Raw genomic sequence first — 24,297 nt, 5'->3', positions numbered from 1 at the left:
TCAAATTAGCCAGAGCCCAGCAGACTGTGGCCAGAAAGAAATTGGACCGAGTCTAAAGGAAATCTATTTGCGGGCTAGGGCAAGAATGAAAATCAAAAGACAAGGACTTTCTGACTGGTGCTGCAGTTCTGACGAGAACGCCTCCTTTTTCCAGCCGACTGTGAGTTCCATGAGGGCTGGACTCTGTCCACCTTTTACATGTGTGTCTCTAGAGCTCAGCCCAGGACCAGGAGGACAGCAAGTCTTCATTGAATCCCCACCCCTACGTGTGTGTGCACAGACTTGCATATGTGTGCCAGGGCCCACAGAAACAAGAAAAAGGCATTGGGTACCTTAAAGCTGGAGTTACAGTTTGTTATGATCCACCTGCTGTGGGGGCTGGAGCCCTAACTCAGACCCTCTAGGGGAGCAGTCATTGACTTTCACCACTGATCCATCCTTCCAAACTTCAGCATCATTTCTTGCAGCAGCATCTTGCCATCAATGTCTCCAGCTCTGCCCCTCTCCAGCTTCCACTGCATGGTTGAACCTTTCTAGGCAAATGTATATACGGGACTGTAAATTTCTATATGTAATTCCCAAAGTTGACTTGTCAGTTTAAGTTAAACACAGGCATACTAGGTGAGCCAGTAAGTCCATCCTAGACACACAAGAAAATCATGCCTGGGTGTACACTGAAAAACACACAAAAATGTTCAAAGCACAACCTTTTACAAGGGTCTCAGGGGGGAAAACGAGATGCCTGCCAATGGGAGAGGACATAGAATGGATTTTAAAAACTGACTACGGTATGGTAGGGTCGCCATATGACGGAGTGCAGAATGAGGAAAAGGAGAGGACTCTACGTAACTAGATATGAGTGAGTATGCCAAGAAAGGAGCAATACACCAGGAAATTTGCATATAATCTCATTTACATAAGGCTCAAAACCAAGAAAGATAATATATCACCGGTTCCTGACTGGCAATGATTCGGCTTAAAATTTTCAATTTACAAGAGTGACAAGGGTCCAGCCGAAACATTTCACATTTGGAATTTTGATTTTTTTCTCTCTAGGGATAGCAATATACAGTATACTTTTTTGAATTCTGGCCAGCGGCAATAAGTTTGGACCCACAGTCAGCCATGCAAATGAACTTTTAGGAAAATAAAAATTCAGTGTATTGTTCTACTGACTGATGTTTGGTTGCTAGGCAAATTGGATGCATTTTTTTATTTTTAATGTCATTTATTTATTGTGGACCATTATTTGAGGTTCATGTGGAGATCAGAAGACAAATTTCGGAAGTCTGTTCTCTCCTTCCGCTTGTGGGTACCAGGGTGGAACTCTGATCATTGCCAGGTTTGGTGCCAAGTGTCTTTACACGCCGAGCCATCCTGCCAGCCTTGAATGTACTGTCGACTTAACGATGTTTAAAACTCACAGTGTATTTGTTGGGACATAGCTATGTAAGTTGAGATGCATCTGTGTTCTGCTAGATGATAGGGCATGAACAGACATGGGAAGATACGGCAGTGACCCATGGGGCTGGGTAGACATGGGGGTTTTAGCTGAGATCTGACTATGTGTGACACTTGTCATACTTAGCATCTATGCCACTTAAATACATTAAAATGTAATAAAAGAACCATTCCCCCAGTGGCTTGAGATGCCATTGCCTCCAGGGGCCCCTGTGTACACTTGCTGCATGCAACAGAAGCGGTCAGTGGCCAGGCGTGAGGAGAAATAACAAGTGTTGTGGGCTGTGAATTGAAAGGCACGGGCCTCCGAAAACACTCAAAGCTGTTTTTTAAAAAGTCTCTATTGATGCAGCAAAACCCGACTATGGGCCAGGTTTAGCCCACAGATAGCTACTCATCAATTAGTTTATGTTTGGTCTATGCTCTCACCCATTGTTGACGATACCCCTAAAAGCATGACCGCAGCCTTGGCCACACCGTGCCTTCTCGCATTGCCTCCCCTGAAAAAGCCTTTCTCACCTGAGGTCCCGTTCCAGCGTGTGTAATTGCTGGAAAATCCCAGCAACCTTCACTCCATCGGAAACTGGATGGAGCTTCCTCCTTTGTCCTCTACTAGCCTGCCTCTCCCACAGAGTATAAACGCCCGAAAGGATGTGGATCTTAGCTTTGTTAAGAACCGAATCTTCGGGACCTAGAATGACACCTTGCACGCCTTTGGCAGTCTATGTGCCAAAAGCCACTGGTAGATATTCAAGAAATAAGGCTAATAATCAACCAACAGAACCTCGTGGAATTACAAAGCTTCTGTACATTGAAAAAAAACCCAGCTTATTGAGTGAAGAGAGCCCACAGTGTGAACAAAACCCTTTGCCAGGTAGAGAGCAGAAAGAAGAGTCAGACCTAAAAACTAAGCACCGAGACATCAAATAACCTAACCAACAAGTGGGGTGTCTTAGTCAGGGTTTCTATTGCTGTGAAGAGACACCACGACCACAGCAACTCTTATAAAGAAAACATTTCATTAGGCTGGCTGGCTTACAGTTTCAGAGGTTCAGTCCATTATCATCATGGTGGGGAGCATGGTGGCATGCAGGCAGGAAGACATGATACTGGCCACATCTTGATATGCAGGCCACAGGAAGTTGACTGACTCACTGGGTGGTATCCATAGGAAAACCTCAGAGCCCACCCCACAGTGACATGTTTCCTCCAACAAGACCAGACCCACTCCAACAAAGGCACACCCCTAATAGTGCCACTCCCTACGAGGTCATGGGGGCCAATTACATTCGAACTACCATATGGGGTAAGGAAGGGAGCAGACAGTTCACAAAAGACTATATCCAAATGGCTAATAAACATATGAAAAATTATTCCACCTCACGAGCCACCAGACAAATGCAACCCAAAAGCCACCGAGACTCCATCTCACCCTCCCTGAAGGGCTGTCATTGAGAGAGCAAATGAAGTTACATTGCTTAATAGATATGTGGCTATAACTAGAGATCATGTTAAGTCAACCTAGCCAGGCTCTGAAGGAGAAATACCACGTTTTCTCTTATTAGTGAATCCTAGATTTTTTACAGATATATAAAGCTACATTGGATGGGACCCTTTAGCACTGTATCATAGCCTATAGATTCTAGCAAAGCTTCTCCCCTTTCCATGCCTTCAGGAATGGCATCCTAGGGGCTTATCTGAGACCGAACCTCACACTTGCTCTCAGTATCTGCCTTTCCTCTCCTCTGGATCGTCTATGTCCTGGCTTCCTTTCTGTCCCTGTAACAAATATCCTAAGGAAAAGCACCACGGGGGCAGAAAGGGTCCACTTGGTTGACAGTCCAAGTTTAGGGTTCATAACATGGGAAGATGTCAAGGCAGGAACTCACGCAGCCAGTCACATCACATCCATGGCCGAGGAAACAACAAAGGCACCTTTGCCAGCCTCCACACTCTCAGCTAGCTTTCCCCTCTCTGATACAGTCCTAGATCCCTACCCAGGGAATGGTGCTGCCCACAATGGTCTGGGTCTTCCTATGTCAATCAGCAATCAAGACGACCCTCCACAGACACGCCCACAGGTCCACCGGCACTCTGGGGCTCCTGACTCCAGGTGAGTCTAGGCTGCATCCAGTTGACAGTTCAAACCAGCGGGCACACTCTGCTTACACAAGACATTCCTTGTGCTTTGGGGCTCAGGTTCCAGCACAGTTCCCTCGGGGCCACTGGGGCCTGCTTTGGTTCCACTGTCGTGGCAGAGTGTGAAGCGAGACGTCTTTGGAGTCGAGAGAGCAATGAGGCAGTTAGCCTGGATTCGCTCACAGCGAATTATTTGTGAAAAGAAGAAAAAGAAAACAGAGCAATGAGATGTCCCTCCTCCCCGCCAAGATTAACCCCCTACAGCTCATCTCAGGTTCAAGGCAGTGCTGAAAGAACATCTCTCCTGCTGTGATACTGGTCCTAATGTTTGCCAGTGAGGAAAATGTGCCCTCCACTCCATAACAACCATCTCACACTGTATTCTCATGAGCCCTGTGCCATTAGTTTCCCTAGGAGACAGGGATCTCCCTGACATTCACGCTGTGCCTCGCTGTTCGGTGCCTCTAGGTGCCCCCCCCCCCCAGGCACTCACGGAGGGCTGGAGCAGGGCTATGCGTTGAAGTTCTCTGCTGGGCGATTACTGAAGGAAAATTGCTGCTATTGGCAAAACAAGAGCATTTTAAACTGATTCCGTGTTTCCCCTGCAGCTTACATACATCCAGAGCTCTGCACGGTCACCCATGTTCGTGAGACAAGAGGCACAGGGATGAAATGTGGGTGATTGGAAGTTTGGGATGGTCCACATGAAGGCTTTACATGGTGCTCTGTCTGCACACCTGAGGGCTCTGACTTTGACACTCGGGAAGCTGCACTTGAGCTAACCTTAAGATGCTATTGATGCACTCCTGGGATTGTAAATGCATCCACAGGCACCACCCCCAACCACGAATTAATGTGGAGAGGAGGGTTAACTCCAGCACATAAGTTTAAGTGTAAACTCTCTGGGATGGAGAACTGGCTCAGTGGTTAAAGCTCTTGCCTCACAAGCGTGAGGGTCTGAGTTCAAATCCCCAGATCCCCAGTAAAGCTAGGCATCAGTAGCTCACCTCTGTAATCTCCTATAGCAGAATGGGAGGTGGATGCAGAAGCATCTCCTTGTGGACCAGCCAGCATGGAGAACAACCGAGAGACCTTGTCCTGAACAAGATGGAAGGCAAAGTCCCACACCAACGATTATCTTCTGACCTGCACCCATGTGCTATGGCATGTGCGCACGCATGTCCCCCCACACAAACGTGTACACACATCGTACACATCAAGAACATATTTACCCATAATGCAATATGCTAAATGCTAATCATAAGAACTTTGGAAAAGGCAAAATAGTTCTCATAAATGCATGCTATTACCATTAGAAGTAGACAGGACGATTTCTTCAATATCCCAGTGCTGTGGCTAGCCACGAGAAACGCCTGACTCCATCGATTGTTGGTTCCGCTCAGTTCTTCCTATATGGGCTCCACCAGCTGTGAGCCTGTGGTCCCCTCCTCAGGGCTTCCCACCTCCCACTGTCTCACCTTGGGACACTCCACCCAGGTTGAACAGTAGGACCCACTAAAGTCCCCTCTCTCATTTCTCTGTTGAGATTTAGTGGCAGCTCTTTACTTTGCCCTCCTCAGGCACTTCCTTTATGAAGTGCCTAAAGAAACTACATTGTAAGTCCAAAGCTATACATTTAAATATAGGCACACACTATATATTTATTATAATAGGTGTGTTCACCCCAACATAGGACCTTTATAATGTGTTTATTATATATTTATAATATACTGCTACATGTTTAACATAATACATATTAAATGTATTTAGTTATGCCACATCATATATTCATACTTGTATAATTTTATATTAATTTGTAATTAGATATTACATATTTGTCACACTCTATTATAATCCCCATTTGTTACAAACATTTGCACATGTTACTACATTCCCACTGGTGTCAACCTGATTCTTCCCGGGCCAGCCGAATTCCTAAGTCACCCTGGTGGTATGCCTACCAGGAAAGAGAGAAAACAAACCTACCCACAACACATGCACACTCCACACATGCATGTGTGTGCACACACACAAATGCATATACACATACCTATACACACAACCACATGTACACACACAGCACACATATGTATACCTATGCACACACAAACACTTGTAAACACAGATACGACACAGACATGTATATACACACATTACAGGTATACATGTATGCACACATCCAAATACACAAATATATACACAAAAAAATCCCTGAGCCTTATCAGATGGAAGATCTTAATAATTCTAAGACACACTATCTTCATACTAAGGAAGTACACCACACATAGAACATAAAGACACAGCTCCATGGGTCATCTCAAAATCAATGCCCATGTGACCACCACCAGTCAGGAGGCAGGTGGGTGCCAGTGTCTCAGAAGACAGCAGCCACCTCAACTCCACTTTATCCTTGAGACATGGTCTCCCACTGATCCTGGAGCAAAACAGAGACTGCATTAGGCTGCCTGGTTAGCAAGGCACAGGCGTCCCACGCCTCCTCCTTTCCAGCACTGGGATCACAGACAAGCACCAGCACACCTGGCTTCTTATGTAGGTGCCGGGATCTGAACTCAGGTCCTCACGCTTGTGCCGTGAGCACTTTACCCACTGAGCCATCTCCCCAGCCCGTCACACTTGACGGCCAGAAATATAAGCAACGGAAATTATAGTGTTTCTCAAACTCCTTTCATTCGAAGTCTAACTCTTCTTACTCCCTTTCTACTCACAGATGGAAACATCTATGATATATATATATGATATATATATATCATATATATATATATATATATGATTTTTATATGTGATTTTGCTGTTTCCATGCAGTGCTTCCTGATGGACCGTGGCACTGGCCAGGAAGCATCTGCCTTAAACATCACAGACCTGCTGCCCGGTGTTTTTCACACAAGCTTTGGGTCCCATCTGCAAATGGCTGATCCTGGTGTTTCTCAATCCTCCAAAAACTTCAAAGGGATCCTTTCAGATGACAACCGAATTTCATTTGTCCTTCCACAAGGGTCCCAAATGGTTTATTGACTGAAACAATAGTTATGAATCCAAGTTGACTGCTGGAGCCAGACAGTTGAGTCTGTAAAAATTCAGACGGCGATGATTACACAAAATGACCACAGCTGGCAGGGACCCCCAAAGGCTATGAGGTCTAAGATACATCCAGCTCACACAGCAGATCTTTATTTCTAAGAGAAAAAGGAGGAAAAAGTAAAAACTAAAAGGAACAAGTCAGCAAATCTGCCAAGAAAATCCCCGCTCTTGTGGGTTTTTCCTGCACTGTGGCCTCTCTGCTTCCAGGTCTTGTGTATCTTCTGTTGCCCTCTCCCTGTTTGTTTGCCTCCCTACACACTTACGATCTCTATCCCCTCTAAAGTCCTCTTTATAGCTTCATACACATGCATGTATGCATTTATGTATGCATTTATATATGTGCATAGTGCATCATTCAACACCCTTAGCCATCAGGGTTAGCAAGCCAACAATAATCTGTGACTTCATTTCACCCTAGAAGGCTAACATTAAGAAAATGACAAAGGGCTGGAGAAGTGGCTCAGCAGTTAATAGCACTCACAGAGGGCCCAGGTTCAGTTCCCATCACCCACATGGTGCCTTAGAGCTGCCTGCAACTCCAGTTCCAGAGGCTCTGGTGCCCTCTTCTGGCTTCCACAGGCATCTGCACTCACATGCATGGTGTATATAAACTCATGCAGGCACACACACACACACACACACACACACACACACATACAATAAATAAATGTTTTTAAAAGAAAAACAAGAAATGTTGGGAAAGATAGGAGAAAGTAGAATCCTTGCTCACTACTAATAGGAGTGTAAACTGGTACACCCCATCATAACGTCAATATGGAGGGTCTAGCATAAATACTAACCAAGCTATCTTGAGGCAGCATTATAGCACTCCTGGCTACTCTTCTAAAGGACTCTGCATCAGCCTATCACAGAGATCCTTATAGCACAATTCACAGCAACCAAGGTTGCTAGATGCCCATCAACTGATGAATGGATAAAGGGAACAGGTCACACAATACCATGGGGTTTTATACAGCTCTATAGAAAAAGAAACTCAAGGCATTTGTAGGAAAAGTGGATTGAACAGAAAATCATCATGCTAAGCAAAAAAAAAAAAAAAAAAATCCAGACTCCGTGTTCTTAATTGCTCCATTCTGCTCCCTGAGAATCAGAGCTGTCTCCCAGCTTGGTCCTTTGACTCAAAGCACATTTGTTCAGAAGACCGATATATCTTGATGTTCCCATGCAAGCTTCCTAAAGAGAAGCCTTCAGGGTGCTAGCAAGCAGCCTGTACCTCGAGGCCATTTCTAGTGGCCCACTCTTGGAAGTGTGTGGGGGGGGTGGGGAGGTGGGGATGACCTTGAAATCTGCAATGAAGTTCCTCTTTGTCCGCTGTCCTTGAGCTGAAAAGTTGGCTCTGCAGGGTTCCAGGGAAATATGACCAGGCACGTAGAGCCGGGTTGAGGGAGACATCAATAGTCAGGCAGAAAGGTCAGCAGCACCCAGAGAGTGCTGTACCCAGAAAGCTAGGATATGTCACCAAAGCAGCACTACAGGAAGGCCTCCTGATGCATACTACCTCCCAACAAGCCATGTTATGATGAACAAAAAGAATGAGATAGAAGCGGCAGATGCTCTCTGTCTGGGGACGCTCTTGCTACTGGACCTCTGTGCTACTCTATGCTCCACAAGGCAACACACAGGAATCCCAACCCCATCGGCTGACGGATGCTGGTGGCCTCGCCCTGTTCGCTCTCCTCTGTCAGCCTCAGGCAGATCCAGCTGCTTCACGTCTGCAAACCGTATTTGTTTTAACACCGTGTGAGTGTCAGGGAAGGTGCAGAAAGCGAGGGAAGGGTGAAGCACAGCTTTGATACCTACGCTCCCAGATCTGGAAGAGGTACGGGCATGGTCTCACTAGAGAGGGGAGTGGGCAGTGCCTGGCGACTGACCCTTTCCCCACAGAGGCTCCCACACCCACCGTGTTCATAGGCAATGGCCATGATACCCCAGGACACCCCAGTACCAGGTCTTTCCTGGCTGTTCCAATTCTGACAAGAACTTTAAGAGCCTGTTCCATCCTCAGCATTGTGCTAGGAGAACATGCCAGCACCATCCACCCATTTAGGGAAAGACTTCCCCATACTCTATCCCATCCCCTTGCTTTCTGGTCACTTCATTCTTTTTTTAATTAATTGATTATTATTATTATTATTAATTTATAAAAATTTCCACTTCCTCCCCTCCTCCCAATACCCTCCCACTCCCCTACACTAAGAGCAGTCAGGGTTTCTTGCCCTGTGGGAAGTTCAAGTTCCTCCCCCCTCCCTCCAGGTCTAGGAAGGAGAGCATCCAAACCGACTAGGATCCCAAAAAGCCAGTACATGCAGACGAAACAAGTCCCAGTGCCTTTATCAATGGCTTCTCTAGACAAGATTGCCAGGCAAACTTGGGTGTAAGAGGGCGGGGGTTGGGGGGTGGGGGGTTGGGGTGGATGTAAGGGGAGTTGGGTAGAGAGAAGGGGGAAGGGGAGGATTCGGGACAGTTTGGGGGAATGGGATGAAGTGGGATGGAGGAAGGATGGATATGGGAGCAGGGAAGTAAATATCTCAACTAAGGGAGGCGTTTTAGGGTTTGTAAGAGACTTGATTCTAGAGGGGGTCCCAGGCCCAAGGAGAGGTCCCCAGATTGCTCCCAGGGCAGCAGAGGAGAGGGTGCATGAACTGGCCTTGTCCCATAACCATACTGATGAATATTTTGCACTTCATTCTTTTTTAAGGAATGCTAGCTGCCTACAACCAGGAAGCATAGCAGTAGAGGGGGCAGAAAGACTTAAAGAGGGCCAGGGTAGCTGCTTTGAGATTAGGTCTCCTGTACAACACAGGGACATGTCAGCCATGAAACGACACAGTACAGTTACCTAAGCAAGGTTTGAACCAAGACATCAGCTGACATGCCAGCACGAATGGGGAAAAATTTACAAGTCCCCATCCCTGGATGAAGAGTAACAGGCTATTCATGGCAGCTGAGAGAGGAAAAAACCGTGGTTTTCTTCAGGGCCGTCCCCCACCCCCAGATTATCCGATCCCAAGTGGGCAACCCTAACACGTGACATACAAGCAACCCTGAGAGTACTTAGCAGGTTGTACTTGTGGACTAAGCCCATCCCTCCTTGGGTGGTTCTTTATCAGATTTGTCACAGGAAAGAGAAAAATAGCTAACACAGTGGGGCAGCCACAGGAAAGCAAACTCCCATCACCCTCGCCAGGAGACGACCAGGAGCTAGGGAGTGAAGTGAGTTTCCTGTCTGTAGCTCTTGAATTGCACCTGTGGTAAACAAACACAAGGAAAACAATATCCTCATCTCCTGGTGTCTGACTTTTTTGTTAATTTTACTGGAGGGTGAGGCGTTATGGAAGAGGTTACTGTTTTAACCCACAGAACCCAAACAGAAGAATAGTGCGCCTTGGAAGAGCAATTGAAAAAGTCAGCAACGCGGCTGAGATTTAGTGAGCACCTATAATATTCCCATCACCGCACCAGACACTCTAAATACATTTTCTTTAAACTCTCAGGATGAGCCTACAGGGTAAACATTATTTCCATTTTCTAAAGGAAAATCACTGAAGCTGAGAGAAAGGAAAGTGTACACCAGGTCAGGGAGACAAGTGAAGGGCAGAGGCGGGAGGTTAACCCCTACCTGTCCACGGGCCTCCGTGTGCACCGCACCCAAGTGTACTGCCAGCCACCTCCAAGTGCAATTGCCCTGTCCAGATGCCCATCCTTGTAAGCAATGTCCCAACAATATCATAGCTCAAACATAGTAGGAATTTCTCACATAAGTGTTTCAAAGGCAATTCTCCCTAACTATGGACAGTCCTCCTAGACAGTGACGTAATGACCCAAACCCTTCCACTCCTGGCTTTGCCGTCTTCACATACAAGAGGGCTGACCTGGGATGTACTTCATTGGTAGAATGCTTGCCTAGCAGACAGGGAGCTCTGAGTTTACACCCAGTTCCATATGAACTGTGCATGGTGACACACACCTGGTTTGGTTTTTCCTTAACACTTACTAGTATACGTGCTGGCGGAAGACGTCTAAGAGGCCTCAGACACAGAATGCTCCTCCCCCTCCACTATCCCTGTCACGAACCACTGTCACTGTCACTGTGGTGTTACATTTTCCAGGTTTTCATGGTGTGGAAACATTTTCACTTATCAGCCATTATCGTCATCGGGAACGGTGAAGAGCTACATTTGAGAGGCGACAAGTAAAGAAGCATCCGAGCCGGATATGACGGCTCACACCCGTAACCCCTTGGAAGGTGGGTGTAGGAAGACCAAGAGTTAGCCTCAGCTACAGAGTGAGTGTGGAGCCAGCCTGGGCTACCTGAGACCCTGTCATAAAACGAAAACAGAAGTACTGAGGTGCTAGCTCAGTCAGTACGTGCTTGCTTTACCGCACAATAAGCAACCATCGAGCTGAGGCTAGATCTCCTGAACAGGATTTACCTAGGGCACCCCCTCTTCTCTTAGACTCCTCTGTGCCCTGCCTGTTCCAGGACAAAGTAGAAAAAGTGGACAGAGTCTGAAAGGCAGCATATACTTCATGGGTGTTCATCAAGTCGGCCCACGCTCCGGGTCAGAGCTCTTCGATGGTGGCCTCATTAAGAAAGTCAAAGTAGACACTAGAACTGTTGTTCACGCCTTCAGTGTCTCTTCAAAACGGGAAGACAGCGGTGGGACTTGCCGGCTAACCTCCTGGTGAAGGGAGAAGGTCCCGTCTGGAGCACAGTCACCTTTGTGGGATTCCCTCGTGTTGCTGCGACAATACTTGTGAGAGCCGGCCCCAGTTTCCTCAGAGCGGAGCCCTTTAAAACACGCCTGGGGTCACCCGAGCACAGCGCTCTTCCAGAGTTCTGATTTTTTAAAATTCGTTTCTCAAGTTTTTACTGTCCCCCTCCCCCGCGATTTGACTGCATTTCTTCAAAACTTATCTTTTTTGAGTAAGTTTAAAATTTAACTCAACATTCAGGGAGGCGGTGCCTCTCTTTTAACACATATTTCACTGATAGTATTTAAAGTTTGTACTTAGAACAAAACCTAAAAGGCAAATTCACAAGCACCTGCCAGACATCTGCCTGGCTCACCATCTCTCCCGTCAGAGTTTTGCTCAAATGCCACTTTACAGGAGAGGTTTGCTGACCCTATTCAAAACCAAAACCTTGTCCCTTCACAAACATGCTGAATGAACGGATGGAAGTTCCAAGTGGAGACCAGGACCCAAAGATGGGCCCTGGCAGACTGCTAACACCACCATATTTAAGAGAAATCTGGCTTCAAGGTCACGCTTAGTGACTGACCAAGTGAAGTAGAGAAGAGCCCACCACACTCAACTCCCACCTCATCCTCCTGCGTCCTTCAGAGTATGCAGGGACCAGTCTGTCTCAGTCAGGGTTTCTACTGCTATAATGAGACACCATGACCACAACAACTCTTACAAAGAAAACATTTACTTAGGATGGCTTACATTTTCAGTGGCTTAGTCCATTATCATCACGGTGTGGCATGGTGCCATGCAGGCAGACACAGTGATGGAGAAGCAGCTGAGAATCCAACATCTTTGACAGGCAACAGGAAGTGGTCTGAGGCACTGGATGTGGCCTGAGCATACATGAGACCTCAAAGCCTGCCTCCACAGTGACACACTTCCTCCAACAAGGCCACACCCACTCTAACAAAGACACACCTCCTAACAGTGCCACTTTTTGGGGGGCTATTTTCTTTCAAACCACCACACAAACATAGCCTGAAGAGCAAAGTTTATAGGAGCAGGTTATTGTCAACCCTCCTGCGAGGTGAATATGGGGTGGGGGAAAATGTCTATCAGCTCAGAAGCCATGCAAGGATTTCTCTGTTTTGGTTTCCTGTAATTTTTTTCTATACTGTTCCCAGATATAGATTTCTTTACGTTTATCCTGCCCAGAGCTTGCAGAATGTTTTAAATCTACAGCTTGATGGTTCTTGTTGGAGTTTTCTGCACTGGCTTCTACCACATTCCCTCTCTTCTCCTTTGGGGACTCAGGCTAAGTGTTTGTTGGTGTGTCCTCTGCTCCACCTGGAACTTTCTCTTCTTGACATGGAGAATTTCCTCTTGACCCATCTTCCAATTCACTAAGTCTCTCTTCAGACTCGTCCAATATGATGCTCAGCTGTCTGCTGAATTCTCAGCTGAAGTCATTCTTTCCATATCTAAAATTCAGTTGTTTCTCTGTTGTTTCTAGTTTTCTATCCAGTGTTTCACTTTGTCTTTTACTTCTTTCAAGTTGGCAGGTCTGTACTTATAGTGAAAGGCTTGTTTTTGTAATCCTAATATTTAGAAGCCCTGCATGGCTGTTTGTTTAGTCTTCTGTTTCTACATTTGTTTTGTTTGTTTTGTTGTTATTGTTGTTTTTTTTTTTGTCTCAGCTGTTCCTGTGCCTGATTATTGTTTAAATGCACATCAGTCTGGGGCTGGAAAAATGGATCTTTAGTTAAAAGCATTCTGCTCTTACAGAAGACAAAAGTTCAGCTCCCTGCACCTATATCGAGTGGCTCACAAGTGCCTGTAACTCCAACTCGAGTGACCACAGCGCTCCCTTATGGCACCCATAGGTATTGCACTCACAAGCACATAATCAGACACAGATGTGCAAGTGTTCTCACACACACACGAAATTCAAAATTAAACAAATCTTTAAATACACACTAGACACTCAATAGCAAACTTCCTTGTGGAAGTCATCAGAAGCCTATATAGTTGCTTCTTTCACCTTACTAAAGGAATGAACAGCCAGAAGTCACCTGAACACAAGTTCAGGAGTACAAACAAGTCAACGATGAGTCATGCTCTCTGCCAGAGTCTGGCTCCTCCCACATCACCCTTCCTTCTAGAATTTGGCCTTTTAGGACTCAAACCAAAAGTCATAAGAGTTCACAGACCTCCTCCCCTTGGTCAACCCTGAATGCCTCCTCTGCGCTTGCCCTGGAATGGTCTTGAAATGACCCTGACCCCTTAGCTCTCCATCATAATCAGACCTTACAGATATTGGTGTCAACTCTCTGGGACTCTGGCATCCAAGGTTTGGTAAATTTTCCTTGTCTCTCTGGCATCCTAAAAGGCTTCATGTTAGTGCATTCGTGTGTGTATATACATAGGGGGAGATGTGTGTGCATTCCATTGCCTATATCTAGTGGCAGAACTGGTCTAAATCAGCTTGGCTGACGTTGTCAACAGAAACAGCCTCATTTTCCATGTGAGAGCATGGTCTAGGCTGAGATGAGCAAGGTAGCTGAGGCACAAAATTGAAAGGGAGGCTCATACACAGGTGCCTGCAGATGCAGACCTGGTACCAAGAAGAAGTCTATCGCTGCAGTCCTGTACTGAGAAGGAGCCTATCACTGCAGACCTGTACTGAGAAGGAGCCTATCACTGAAGACCTGTACCGAGAAGGAGCCTATCACTGCAGCGCTGTACCGAGAAGGAGCCTATCACTGAAGACCTGTACCGAGAAGGAGCCTATCACTGCAGCGCTGTACTGAGAAGGAGCCTATCACTGCAGACCTGTACCGAGAAGGAGCCTATCACTGAAGACCTGTACCGAGAAGACGCCTATGACTGCAGACCTGTACCGAGAAGGAGCCTATCACTGAAGACCTGTACCGAGAAGGAGCCTATCACTGAAGACCTGTACCGAGAAGGCGCCTATGACTGCAGACCTGTACCGAGAAGGAGCCTATCACTGCAGACCTGTACCGAGAAGGCGCCTATGACTGCAGCGCTGTACTGAGAAGGAGCCTATGACTGCAGACCTGTACCGAGAAGGAGCCTATCACTGAAGACCTGTACCGAGAAGACGCCTATGACTGCAGACCTGTACCGAGAAGGAGCCTATCACTGAAGACCTGTACCGAGAAGGAGCCTATCACTGAAGACCTGTACCGAGAAGGCGCCTATGACTGCAGACCTGTACCGAGAAGGAGCCTATCACTGCAGACCTGTACCGAGAAGGCGCCTATGACTGCAGCGCTGTACTGAGAAGGAGCCTATGACTGCAGACCTGTACCGAGAAGGAGCCTATCACTGAAGACCTGTACTGAGAAGGCGCCTATGACTGCAGCGCTGTACTGAGAAGGAGCCTATCACTACAGACCTGTACCGAGAAGGAGCCTATCACTGCAAACCTCATTTGACCTCTTCATCCCCCACCCCGACTTATGGAGATTTGCATAATTTCGCATACCTGGGCAGACACAAGTCCCGGAATGGATAGATTTTAGAAACTGGAGGGACTGAGGGGACGACTCAGCTGGTAAGTTTATTGCTGTGCAAAAAGCATGTGGACTTTTTTCAATACTCACATCAAGACTGGGCCAGTAGGTGCCTGCGATCTCAGGACAGGCAGAGACAGGAGGATTGACACCCTAACCTGGGCATATCCATCGGCTGCACACCCTTAACCTGACATCCAGAGGCTGCAGGCCCCTAACCTAGGCATCCATAGGCATAGGCTTCACACCCCTAACCTGGGCATCCATAGGCCGCATACCCCTAACCTGGGTATCTATAGACTGCACGCCACTAACCTGAGCATCCAGAGGCTGCACACTCCTAGCCTGGCCATCCAGAGGCTGCAGGTCCCTGACCTGGGCATCCAGAGGCTGCAGGCCCCTGACCTGGGCATCCAGAGGCTGCAGGCCCCTGACCTGGGCATCCAGAGGCTGCAGGTCCCTGACCTGGGCATCCAGAGGCTGCACGCCCCTAACCTGGGCATCTGTAGGCTTCACACCCCTAACCTAAGCAGCTAAAACATGAAATGTTGTAAAAATCAGAGCCAACATGACACCCCAAGTGGAAAATTTGAGATCATGAAATTTTATTTCAAAATCATTACATATACCACATGCAATTACTTTTGCTTTCATGTCATTCAAATAAGATGCATTTGAAATAAAAGTGAATTGCATATTCAGAACTATTCCCCCAAGACACCTTATTAACAGTGTGTAAATATTCTAAAATCTGAAATGATCCCAAGTCTGCAACACTTCTGGCTTCACCAAGCATTCCATGCTTTATATTTTTGGTTGTAAGCCTAGACTTTAACGGCTGAGCCATATCTCCAGACCACGGTTCATTTTTTTAAAACAATTGGATTTTATGTTTTATTATGTGTTTGAGAGCACTGGTGCATGGGTATGTGTGAGTGCAGGAGCCTGTGGACTCCAGAAAAAGACACCAGATGCCCTAGACCTGGAGTTACAGGCAATTGTGAGCCATCCTGCATGGGTCCTGAAATCTAATCCCAGTTCTCTGCAAGGGCCGAACGTTCTCTTCACTGCTGAGCCACCTCTCCAGCCCCTAATCAAAGGTTTCAGACAGGAGATTCCTCAGCCTGTAGATGAAAAATGACTAGATGAAGTGTTCTTGTGCCTCAACACACAGGGCATCAGCAGGCTGAGGCTGTCTCCAGTCAGAGCCGCACTGGGAGGAAGCAAGACTACACCAGCACCTTCTCTGCCCATCCCTGGCCCTTTCCCGCATGCCTCGGCACACAGGAAAATGACCAGAGGCCCGTTTACAAGCATGTCAAGAGCCAGACTACAGCTGGGCCACGCTGGTATGCTTGTTGTGACCGAGTGAACTGGGGCCTGTGTCCACGACAAGGTGCCTGACTCCCATCACTCACGCTGTCCTTCTCTGTCCAGCTGGGCCTAGAAAGTGATTTCTCAGCAGGGGCTTGGGACAGGCTGCCAGACTTGGAGCGGAAGGAAGCCTGAAGCTCCCTTGCCATGTGAAGTCCTGGTGTCCAAAACAGACACTGAGCAATGTCAAATGCCTGGTCCAGGGTGTCTGGGCGTTGTGTTCATTCATTATTCATTTATCCAACCCATATTTCCCGGGGGCTACACATAGACAAGGCCACTGCATACCTGTAGAGAAGATGGACACTCTGACCCATGGAGGGGTTGAGTATGTGTGAGGTGTTATCAAGAGAAGAAGCAGGGGCTTCTATTGGCCACGGAGGAAGACATCATTCAGTGTCAGGACAGGAGTCGACTCTACCACGCATGGGCAAGCCCGCCAGGCAGCGGCCACAGCCCAATAAGAGTATGCTGTTCGTGAAGACCTTGTGTCACAGTTTGCCACCATGACAAATACCTGACAGACCTAGGTAACGAAGGAGAAGTTCCTTTCGTGGGCCTGAGGACAGGGCCGTCAGTAAAGCTCTTGCTTTGCAAGCGTGAGGGATGAATTTAATCCCCAGAATCAGATTTAAAAAGAGATAAAAGCTAGATGTGTTGGCGGCAGGTGACCTACCTACTTATCAGACTCCAGGTCAGCAAAAGATTCCTTCTCAAAACACACACACACACACACACACACACACACACACACACACACACCAAAAAAAAAAAAAAACAAGGTAGACAAAGTCTGACTTGATCTGCTTATGACTTCGGGGTGCTCAGTTCACCTTTGATTGCAAGTTCTGGCTCAGGAGGGCGGCTCACATCCTGGTGGAGGAAGGGAGGGGAGGGGAGGGGAGAGGAAGGGAGGGAAGAGGAAGGGAGGTCGTGTCCCTGTTCATTCTCTTTCTCCTTTCCCAATTTTATCCCGCACAAGTCCTCAGCCTATAGGAGAGCGCTGCCCACCTGTCAGTCCCGCCTGGGACCGCCCTCAGAGATGCCGCCAAAGCTTTGCTCTACTAATCACCTGTGCTCTTCAACCAAAACAAGTTAACAACTGAGATTAATTATCAAAGCTCTATATAAGGCACAGGGGTCAGAAACCAAAGCAGGCTGGAGGAGAGAGAAGCGGGGGATGAACTGGACCAGGTCGCGTAAAACGTGACCTTAGTTCATATTCAGAAGCTCGAGGAGACCCCTCAGAGGGCGGCAGGCAGAGGCGGGTGAGGAGCTGACTCGCATTTTAGGAAGCCCTCTAGGGAAAGTGGCTTGGGAAGAAACTGCGCCAACAAGAGGGGCCGCTTAGCAATCCTGCTCTGCGTGCTTCAGCCTTGCAGGAATGACCCCTCCCTCTTTGATCCCCTCCTAGCTATCCATACCTCTGCTTTTGTAAAGCAACACAAAGATCCGTTTGGATGTTACAGCAATGTCGCATTGTTATAAAAACTTCTAGACACGAACTCCTGGTTACTTACTCATTGGGGACCAGGGAGAGGTTGCTGCTGTCACCGTGTATGGATGACACTTTCAGAAGCATTGGTGTAGCATAGTCTTGGTCCCAAGAAAGCTCAAAGACGACTCTCTTAGAGCTAGGGAGATGGCTCGGAAGGTACAGCGCTTGCTGCCAAGCCCGAGGACCTCAGTTTGATTGCCGGTATGTGATGGAAGGTGAAGACTGACTCTTGTTAAGGGTCCTCTGATCTCCCCACAGTAAATAAACAAATAGTGGTAATTTTAAAATATGTATTTTTGAACCCAGTTCGATATGGGATGTTTGACTTCTGTTTGGCCTGGTACAGAAGGAATATTCCCAGCTCTTAAGATAGGACACAAGTTGCTGCTTGCATACACTGTGGGTCTATTGTCCTCCAGGTCCCTCATCCTACCCACCTGCCTGCCTCCAAAGGGATCATGCACATGCCTTGATGGGAAGATCAAGTCCCCCACCCTGGAGCCCGCCCACTATGGGTGTGGTCATTCTTAGGCGGTTCTGGGTGCTCTAAGAAAGCTAGCCAGGCACAGGCCTGGGAGGAAGCAGTTTTACTATGTGATCCAGGATCCTTACCTGAGAGGGAGGGAGAGAGAGAAATAAGTGATTGATAGATGATGAATGGATGGATAGGTGCTGTATAGACAGATGGTGTATTGATCATAGATGACTGACTGAAAAGATGATCAATAACAAATAGATAATGAACAAAAGGATGGATCAATGATTGGTATAGATAGATGATTGGTAGATAAACAGATGATAGATAATTAGAGATACATTGATAGACAAATGGATTATGGAGAGATCAATGACTGATTGGTAGACAAATAAGTTAGATAAATGATTGATTGATTGATAAATGAGATATAGGTAGATAGATGATAGAACGATGAAAGATGATAGACACACAGGCAGATAGATAGATAGATAGATAGATAGATAGATAGATAGATAGATAGATAGATAGATAGACAGACAGATAGACAGACAGATGCATGGTAGATTCTGCACCTTAACAGAACCCTGATTCACTACTTCCTCTCTAAGAGGAAACGACATGTGGTCCCTTGACACTCAAAGGAGCAAGGCATCAGATGGGACGCATGGAGTCCCTCACCCTTAGATTCCATACTTGAAGCAAAGTCTTTAATGTTTAATTTATAGGAGATGGAATGAACTCTGAGCCACAGCTTCTCCCTCATTTTAACCCTTCCTTCTCCTTTTCTTCCTCCCTCCCTTCTCCCTTCCCCCTCCCTTCCTCCTTCTTGCTCTCCCTCTTTTCCTTTTCTCCCTCCTTCCCTCTCCTTTTTTCCCTCCCCCTTCCTCCTTTCTTTTCTTCCTCTCTTCCTCCAGGGACCAAGTATGCCCTTTGAAGGCACATCCCCAGTTACCCCCTCCCTCCAACTCCTCCCCATCTCTGAACAGCTCATCATCAGTGGGTTGATCTTCCGTGACCCTCTCTCTAAATACCACTGCCCTGGATACCAAATTTCAATGCATGGGCTTTGGGGAGCATTCCAGAACCAAAGCATAGTGCGGGTACAATTATAGACTGACTGCCATCACCCAGGCCCAAGGGTTCTGAACATAAGAAGTCACAATGTCTAGAATGAATGGCCTGTTCTGAATGCTCTCTTGACAGTCTCGGGTGAAAAACGGGCCTACTCAATGGGGGATGCTCATGGACCATCCAGAGGGTCTTCAGTTTAATCTCTGCCATTTATAGCCATCAGGGAAAAGCTGAGCTACAAGGAAGGATGCTGTTCCCTGGGAACCACTGGCATTTGAGCATCTGAAAGAGCTGCCAACCCTGAGGGTTTGATGGATGGGAAGGCTTGAGGAGAATGTCTGAGTTAATTGTTCATTGTATCAAGTAATTACATAGCGCTCATTCATCAGCACCGGAGGGAAAGGGAAAGTCTGATGTGAGATGTGGACACATGGGCCCTTGGTCCTCCATCACAGCTTCCCTGTTCTGGACTTCAACAGCCAAGTACCTGCAGGGAGGGAGACCACACAGAGATCCCCAGCCTGTGTCCTGTGTGTTTCCCAGAAAATAAGACATGAATTCTACACGAAAATTGTTGGAACACACATTGGAGAAGAGGTCCCTAACTTCCATCAGATGGGCGGAGGATGCTGTGGATGAGGAAACAAGGTTCACTGATGATGAGATGGAGATGGACAGATGGGAGAGCTGAAAGATGGCGTTGAGGGGTGGAGCTAAGGGGTGGAGCTGAGGGGTGAAGCTGAGGGTTGGGGTTGAGGGGTAGGGCTGAGGGGTGAGGCTGAGGGGTAGGTATGAGGAGTGGGGCTAAGGAATGGGGTTGAGGGGTGAGGCTGAGGGTGGGGCTGAGGGGTGGGGCTGATGGGTGGGGCTGAGAGGTGGGGCTGAGGGGTCAGGCTGAGGGGATAGGGATGAGGAGTGGGGCTGAGGAATGGGGTTAAGGGGTGAGGCTGAGGGTGGGGCTGAGGGGTGAGAATGAGGAGTGGGAATGAGGGGTGGGAATGAGGGGTGGGGCTGAGGAGTGGGGCTGAGGGGTGGGGCTCCAGAGTGGGACTGAGGGGTGGGTTTGAGGGGTGTGGTTGATGGGTGAGGCTGAGGGTGGGGCTGACGGGTGGAACAGAGGGGTGGGGCTGAGAGGTGGGGCTGAGGAGTGGGGCTGATGGGTGGGGTTGAGGGGTAGGGATGAGGGGTGTGACTGAGGAGTGGGGTTGATGTTTGGGGCTGAGGGCTGTACCTGAGGGGTGGGGATGAGGGGTAGGGATGAAGGGTGGAATAGAGAAGTGGGGCTGATGGGTGAGGCTGAGGGGTTGTGCTGAGGGGTGGGGTTGATGGGTGAGGGTCAGGGTGGGGCTGAGGGGTGGGGCTGAGAGGTGGGGGTGAGGAGTGGGGCTGAGGTTTGGGGCTCAGTGATGGGGCTGAGGGGTGGGGCTGAGGAGTAGGTCTGAGGGGTGACTCTGAGGGGTGGGGTTGAGGGGTGGGGCTAAGGGATAAGGCTGAGGGGTGGGGAATGAGGAGTGGGGTTGAGGATTGGGACTAAGTGATGGGGCTGAGGGGTGGGGTTGAGGGGTGTGGTTGAGTGTGGGGCTGAGGGATAGGACTGAGGGGTAGAGATGAGGGTGGGGCTGAGGGGTGGAACAGAGGAGGCTGAGCAGTGTGGCTGAGGAGTGCTGTTGAGGTTTGGGGCTGAGGGATGGGACTGAGGGGGGAACAGAGGGGTGGGGCTGAGGGGTGAGGCTGAGGGGTGGGGTTGAGGGGGGAGCAGAGGGGTGGGACTGAGGGGTGGGGTTGAGGGGGGGAACAGAGGGGTGGGCCTGAGCGGTGGTGCTGAGGAGTGGGGCTGAGGAGTGGGGTTGATGGTTGGGCCTGAGGGATGGGGCTGAGGGTGAGGCTGAGGTTGGGGCTGAGGGGTGGGACTTAGGTGTGGAATTGAAGGGTAGAATTAAAGGGTGGGTCTGGGGGTGTGACTAAGGGGTTGGGCTGAGGTTTAGGGCTAAGGGGTGGGACTGAGAGGTTGGACTAAGGGATGGAACAGAGGGGTGTGGCTGTGGGGTGAGACTGAGGAATGGGGCTTAGGAGTGGGGTTGAGGGTGAGGCTAAGGGTTGGGCTGAGGATTGGATCTGATGGATGGATCTAAGGGATGGGGCTGAGGGGTGAGGCTTAGGTGTGGGGCTGAGGAATGGGATTGAGGGGTGTGGCTTTGGAGTGGGACTAAGGGAGTGAGGTACAGGAAGTTTGCTGAGGGTGGGGCTGAGGTGGGGCTGAGGGGTAGGGTTGAGGGGTGAAGGTGAATGGTGGGGCTGAGGTTTGGGGCTGAAAGGTAGGACTGAGGCGTGAGGGTGAGAGGTGGGGCTGAGGGGTGGGGCTGAGAGGTGGGACTTAGGAATGGGGTTGAGGGGTGAGGGTGAGGGTGTGGCTGAGGGGTGGGGCTGAGTGATGGGACTGAGGGGTGGGGCTGAGGGGTGTGGCTTTGGAGTGGGACTGAAGGAGTGAGGTACAGAAAGTTTGCAGGGTGAAATCAGGAAAGATCTCACTGAATTACTATAGAACTTGGCATGCATTGGAAAGGAAGGCAGGACTCTGTTCAATTTTGTGTTCTTCCATGTCCGGGCCAGCAGAGAGCAAGGGCCAAGATATCCAGGGACAGGTCCCAAAGAGAGGAGGATCGTCACTGGCCCACCCAACAGGTCCTGCTAGAGGGTCAGCCACATGCCACACCTGATGCTCAGGAGCAAAAATAGTGAACAATGCAAGTAGGCTGGGGGCTGTATTGTGTGTGTTTGGGTTCACATATGTGTTCATGTCTGTCTGTCTGTCTGTGTACCTTAACGTGTCTGTGTGTCTATGTCTGTATACATCTTATGCATATATTGTGTTATGTGTATATGTCTACATATCTTTCTATGCATGTGTCTTGTGTTTGTGTCTACTTGTGTGTCTATTTTGAGCACGTACATATCTTTATGTACGTGTGTGTGTCTGTGTGTGTGTGTGTGTGTGTGTGTGTGTTGGTCTCTACACGCCTGAATCTACATTTTTCTTTGTCTATATATCCTTGTGTGTTTATATGTGTCTGTGTGTATTTATGTATCTTTGTATGTATGTATACATATAGTTGCATGCCTGTCTTTGTGTGTTCATATTTTTGTACGCATATATGTCTGTGTATTTGTATGTCTGTGTGTATGCATCTTTCTATGTGTATATATGGATGTCTGTCTCTGTATATATATTTTATATGTGTATATGTGTGTGTCTATACCTATGTCAGTGTGTCTATCTGTGTGTATGTGGGTGTGTATTTGTGTTTGTGCCTGTGTGTGTGTCTCTCTATATCTTATGTATGTATGTCCGCATGTGTTTCTGCTTATATGCATCTGTGTCTGTGTGTGTGCACTTCTGTCCACCTGTGCCTGTGTATGCGGGCACATCCGAAAGCGCTAGTCCTCAGAGATGCTGCGCTTTTGACTTTCATCAGCACCTGGCACAGGCTCTGAAGTCTTTGGATTTCACACACACTATGAGTAGCAAGCCTTGATGCCAAAGTTTCAAGACCCAAAAGCTGTGGGGAATGAAGTTCCAGAATCTCAACACACCATGTGTTTGAGACAGTGAAGCTTCTTTAACAAGGACTGATGGCTGCTGCCTCCTCCAGGGGCTCCTCCGTCTGCCACTGCTGAGTGTGTGACAATGTTAAATTGTCAAAACAGAAGACCTGCTGGGTGTGGCCTTCCAGGATTCCTCCACTGCTGCTTGGAAAACCTGCATCATCATCAGGGGTAGGATGCTGGGGAGACACCCAGACCTGTGCACACTCAGCGGATCTTGTACCACTCGGCTCTGTTTCTCACCCACAATTCAAAATGTAAGCCTCAGGAGCCCGAAGTTCTCCGAGAGCCCCTGTGGACTGCTGACTGGCAATGCTTTGCATGCTAGGCATCTTGCCCACTAAGAAGCTTGGAGCTGTGGTCTCTTTTTGAAGCTGCAGAGTTCATGCAACACAGCCCGAAATAGCCAAAGGGAGGCTTCAGTCAGAATGGACAGATATGAGCAATCATGCCGTGCCTCAGTTTCCCATCTGTCCAATGTGAATGAGAACAGTGTTTATCTTCCCCTGGCTGTGGTTTGAATTTACTGAGCCCATGCATAAAAGGGCTTGAGGGGGTCAATTATACACAGAAAACACTAAACGAATGCATTCTGTTACTGCTATTAGCCTCAGGAAAGGTTTTCTCCCAGCCGTACACTTCTGGAAGAAAGGGGGCAGAAAGAGGGCAGGAAAGCAAGATGTTACATGTCTACGAGCTAATTAAACCAGACAAAAGAACAGATCAATTTTTATAACACGTTAACATAAATGTTTTATGGTGTTAGACTTGACTGGAACGTGAATGTATCTCTTCCCAACTGTGAAGTGCTCCTTTTTCTTTTCCAAATCATTGTGTCATGTTTTGCTGAAGAGAAGAGAAGAGAGGAGAAAAGGGAGAAGAACAGCGACAGCACAGACACGGGAGAGCCGAGGGGAGTGTGGCCCGCACCCTCATTGACCTCACCTTCACCAGGTGTGTGCGTGTCTCCACTGCTGCACAGGCCACACGTTGAGTGAATGAATCTGCCCCTTGACCCCTCTGTCTGCTCTGTCCAGTGCATTTCCTTTGGCGTCACCCAGTGTCAAAGATAAAGTGAACCTACCTTCCAGAGAATAAGTTGTCGTGACAGAATAGAAATGCACTCACTGAGTGTTTGATACTTACCAGCCACCATGCTGAACAGAGGCAAGCTACACTGACTCATTTCCACTCCCTAGGAACAGCTGGGGGTGGTGGCTCAGCAGTTGCTTGCTCCTCAAAGTCACAGTGACAATTGTTGGCTCTGTAAGTGGAAGGGGCTAGTTTTGCCTGTCATCTTAAACAGATAGGGGGAGATTGTG

The sequence above is a fragment of the Myodes glareolus genome, chromosome 2 (genome assembly GCF_982192425.1).
Source record: "Myodes glareolus chromosome 2, mMyoGla1.1, whole genome shotgun sequence".
NCBI classification, from domain to species: domain Eukaryota; kingdom Metazoa; phylum Chordata; class Mammalia; order Rodentia; family Cricetidae; genus Myodes; species Myodes glareolus.
Note: the sequence above shows the minus strand (reverse complement) of the source record.